At 38.8% G+C, this 5,228-nt stretch overlaps 1 long non-coding RNA gene across 1 annotated transcript; it reads right to left on the reverse strand.

Moving 5' to 3' along the window:
* Positions 1-3,625: 3,625 nt before the first annotated feature.
* On the reverse strand, positions 3,626-4,348 carry LOC103638370 (uncharacterized). The gene is made up of 2 exons (XR_558729.2): positions 4,174-4,348; positions 3,626-3,844 (listed from the first exon to the last, which is right to left on the reverse strand). It is a non-coding gene; the product is annotated as an uncharacterized lncRNA (long non-coding RNA).
* Positions 4,349-5,228: the final 880 nt, after the last annotated feature.

Here is a 5,228-nt window from a genome sequence, read left to right on the forward strand (position 1 = left end):
ATACGTTCCTTTTAATTAAATGGTGGTCTTTCTTGAAAAGGGAATAAGTACTCTCTAAGGTTGTTGAAGGACAAGGAGAAGAATAAGAATTATAGTATATGGACACGAGCACAATAAGGGGTGGAGTTAAAGCAAGGATTGTAGTCTACAAGGGAGAAAATGCAATCAAGGGTAGGGTAGGTAAATACCATTCTCAAATCAAGATCGAAAAGATGACAATTCAAAAGGTGGGCATAAGATAAGCATCATGGAAAGTTCTAGATATTAGGAAGGTAAGGGTGATATCGAACAAAAGCTAAGACTTGCAACACAACAGAGGAAAAAGGGAACAAACAAGAGCGGGATGGGTAAGACATCACTCTTGAAATGAAATGGGAGAGGCGGCTTTAAAATGCAGGTACGTGATAAGTATCAAGGTAAAGATCGAGGGATGACAAGGGTTAAGGTGATAACGGACAAACACACAATCAAGGATGTATTTTAGACAAAACTTGCAAGGCGTCAAAGAAGGGGAAGCAATCAATAGTGAAGTAGGTGAGGCATTACCCCCGAACAGGGATGAAAAGAGGAGGCTTCAAAGGGTAGGTTCAAGGTAAGCAAGACGGCAAGGACATAGATATCACGAAGGTTTTAAAGGTAATAACGGACAAGGATGTAGGAGAAGAGGTAAATAGGCATAAGAACAAAGGACATAAGTACTACAAAGGATGGAGTTAGGACAGGACCTGCAAGTGAAAAGAAGAGGGTACGTCCAAGGGCCAGATAAATAAAATGCCACTCTCAAATTGAGGTGGAAGAGAGGAGATTTTTAAAGAGTAGGCATAAATATAAGTATCAAGGCAAGATCGATGGATAACAAGGTAATGGTTATAGCAAATAAAAAACACATCAAAGGATGGAATTAAGACAAAACTTGTAAGGTGATAGAGAGGGAAAAGAAATCAAGAGAGAGATAGGTAACTCACAGCTCTCAAACTGGGTTGAAAGAAAGGGGAGGCTTTCAAAAGATGCGTTCAAGGTAAGCATTTAGGTAGAAGACATCAATATCGCAAGGTTCAAAGGCGATAACAAACAAGGGTATATGAGGAAAGATGAAGGCATTGGAGAGCCAATGGTATGAGTACAACAAAGAATGGAGTTGCACCCAAGCTTACACGCGGTAAAGAAGAGGATATAACCAAGAGTGAGGTAAGTAAAACACCGCTCTCAAACTGGGATAGGATATTGGAGATTTTAGAGAACGGACATAGTATAATTACCAAGGTAAGATCGAGAGATAAGAAAGGTAAAGGCAATACCCAACTGGAGCACAACAAAGGATAGAGTTAAAAAACTCGCAAGCGACAAGGAAGAGGACACGACCATGGGAAAAGTAGGTAAAGTATAATGCTCAGATTAAGATAGAAAAGAGGATATTTTAAAAACTGGTATAAGATAAACATCAAGGTAAGATATAGAGGTGATAAGAATAAAGGTGATAATGGTGAAAACATAATCCATGGACAGAGTTAAGGCAAGAATCGCAAAGTGACGAAGTGGAGAAAACAAACAAGGATAAGATAAGTGAGGTTCCGACAGAAGAGTTGAAGTAAATAATTCATTACCGAAGGAAGTTACAAGGAACTAACGAGATTGCCAAGGTTGTGCAAAATAAAATGACCGCTCATGGATCGTCAAGAAACAAGGGTGGTCAAGGACAAGTAAAATAAAATATCTTAACCAAATCTTGGGATATAAAGGTAAGCATAAAAAATGAGAGTATGAGAGATTTCAAGGAGATGAGCATACCAATACCAAGAGACAAGAAATTGCCGAAAGAAAGCAACTTAACAACAGAAGAGGAAAGGGTCTCAAAAGACAGGAAGGTCATGGATATATAAACTGAAATATTTAAGTAAGCAGTAGAAATTTAGAGGCAAGTATTTGAAACAAGAGTATTGAAGAATCTAGGAGTACGAGCATGCCAATACTAAGGGAATAAAGATAGTCAAAGGGTAGAAATCCAATGACGGAAGAGGGAAGAATCCCAACAGACAAAAAGGTTATGGTCAGGAGGCATCTACAAAGATGTCGCAAGCACAAGACTGAGATCAGATCTAATAGATTGAGAGAAGTATAGATCATACTAGAATAAAATACTTTTAGCAGGGGGCATATAGGAGCACAACATAGAATTAGTCGAGATGACTAATATTTTGAAGCAGAATCAAGGATGAGGTCAAGTAATAATCAATAAGTTCTTAAAACGGTCAATTCTACTCTAGGATAGCGGTCCTACAGTCAGCAAGGCTTTGATACCACTTATGTCACACCCAGTTTTGGAAGGTAAACCGAATGCGAACCATATAAGTGCCAGGATCAGGAATTCACATACACAGCGATTACATAAATGACTCATCATAGCACAATTCTTTGAATAACAATAAAGAATAAGTAATAATATTAAAGACTAGAGTCATTTACATAATATAAATCAAAGTACACAGAATCGAAACGTAGCAACGTAAATTAACCCACCACAGGCAGCTGACTGGGGGAGGTCGCTAGCCTAATCCTCGAACTCGTCAAAGTCCTGGAACTCCTGGAGATCCGCCTCGACACCTTCTTCTTTACCTGAGCATAGATTGCACCAAAGGCAACCTGGTGTTTTGTGAAAGCAAGGGTGAGTACACATCAACGTACTCAACAAATGTCCCGTTTAGCTGAGGTGGACTAGCTTTATGTGGGGTTAAGCTCAAGCAGTTGCTTTTAGTTGGTCAGGTATTTATTATTAGTGGAAGCCAAGTTTTATAATATAACCAACCCGTGAATCATTTCCTCATCGAGGAACATCATTATCATCATCAAACCAAAATAATAAATAGAACCATTGTATATCGAACCATCTATATCTCTAATCAAAGAGAATCCCAAGGCCGCTCATAACCGTGAGCACGGCTGATATATCAGTTTCTAATCCTCTCACTACACCAAAATAGTGAACTTTCTAGAGCCTAACCCTAGGAAGTTAGCCCTAAACTGTAGGAAGTTAGCTAAACTCTCGGAAGTTAAGCCATCCCATCGAAAGTTTGGCTCTCGAAAAAATTTTGTCGGAAGTTAACTTAACTTCCTAGAGCCTTCTAGGAAGTTTCCTACAGCCAAAGAAGCCTCTCGGAATTTAGTAGGTTCTCAGAAGTTAGTAGCTTCACGCCGTCAGCTGATTAACTTCCTACGGCTGACTGTAGCCCCTAGGAAGTTAGCTGGCTAACTTCCTACGACCCAATTGGCCTCTATGAAGTTAATTTGACCAGCATTACAAATGTTGTTTATTTTTATTTTACACCACATTACACAGCATAACAAATATATCAACAGCTATATAGCATAATATATTTTCACATAAAACATCTCACACACAATCACGTAACAATATTTAAATCCATAGTCTCATCAATTACATCACAAAAGTCTTATCCATAATCATAATAAGACACATCTCATCCAGTGCTAATAAGAGACAATATCTCATACCAAACTTGCTGAGAGCATAGAGCTTATTGTTTTAGGGCCCAGATACGTAGTAACTAAAATGGAATAATTTATCTGAGACGTGAAACTCGCTATACAAGCATAGGAGGAAGCAACCTAAGCACAACATGGAATTAAACAGTGAGCCCAGAGTCAGAAACAGGAGCGAAAATCCGTCTACCTCCTAGATATGAATGAAGTATTACACTTGGTATTGAGCACATCAAACATCATCATCCACCGTATCTTGTTCCCCTGGCAAGTTCCTACTGGGGCAGGTTCGAAATCAGTCTTTTGAGGAACTGGTGCTCACGGCACTCTTCTTCCCACCATATTTCTGGCATCACAATTGGGGCAAATCATGAGAAATGAAACAATAGGCACTTCAGAAAATACATAATATTATGTGTCAACTACACAAGAATTTCTTTAACGTCACAAAATACGGGTAAAATTGATCCATGGACCACATCTAATGGCGTTTAATAAAAGCAAACGTTAATAAACTGGAAGAGAAAAACAGTGTCCTAGTTGGCATCCTAGACCCAAATAGGGAATACGACTCAATTAGGCCTATTAGTTGTCTAGTCATCCAATTAGTCATCAACTAATCACGATTATTCAGTGAATAAACAAAAAACAATGAGTTTAGTGGTAGGTACTGACCTGCTTCCTGATACTGAAAGGCACATATTTGTATTTGATCATATGTACAATTTGGCGCTTCATTGTAAGGACAAAGAGAACAATCCAGTAGCAGAGGAGTATAGGCCAGAAGACAGGAACGTCAAACACTGAGAAGAAAGTCATCACAAAAGCTTTTGTGATGGCATACCTGAAAGATAAGGAAATAGATGTTAGGGGATATATTGGAAATTATGTTGGTATTATTTTTGTATTATTTGTAGTTCCACATAAGACATAATTTCTACTAGTTCCACATAAGACAAAAAAAATTCCCGTCGGGGATCCCCATGAACGATAGTGGGGGATATTTCTTCTACATCTCTGTTTCGCGTGGGGATAATAAATCCCCAACGGGGATCCCTGCTTAAATTATAATTGGGACACATTTTTTTGTTATTAATGCAAAATATTGTCACTTATACACATGGTCAGATGTAATAAATTATTATGTATAGATCAAAATGAACACATTTGCACATTGTGTGATATCTTAACAAGATAACTATTTATTTTTATCATTAACTAGTACGTGAAAATATCGTCTCTAGCTAGTTTAACAGGTACCGCAGGAAACGGGGATGGGGAATGCTTCCCTGTCCTCGTCCCCGTTTACGCGTCAGGAAAGAATTTCCTCATTTACATACATGCGGGGTAAGAAACTTCCCATCTGCGTCTCCTAAGGACCAGTTCAAGACAGCGTAGTATTTGGGAGATTGCCTGATTGGGCAAGTATTCATGGGATTCTTGGTATTGATCAGAAGTGTTGCGCCAGCACTCCCAGCGGTTGCATGCCCAACCACAACCATGGAAAGCTAGAATCAACCATGCATCGTCTTTGATGACCTCAGTGACTATTTTCAATTAAAAATGCATCGTCTTTGATGCATCAATCTAGGTCAAAAGTTGACCCAGAGCCTGCTGTGTGTAGCACACACAAGATTTAGAACGCAAGACAGTGATCCCTAGAATACAGTAAGCAATCTTCGGCCTCATAATTAAGCTGATTTTCACTATTTGACGAGAATTCGGGATCA

This window comes from Zea mays, chromosome 9 (assembly GCF_902167145.1).
Source record: "Zea mays cultivar B73 chromosome 9, Zm-B73-REFERENCE-NAM-5.0, whole genome shotgun sequence".
NCBI classification, from domain to species: domain Eukaryota; kingdom Viridiplantae; phylum Streptophyta; class Magnoliopsida; order Poales; family Poaceae; genus Zea; species Zea mays.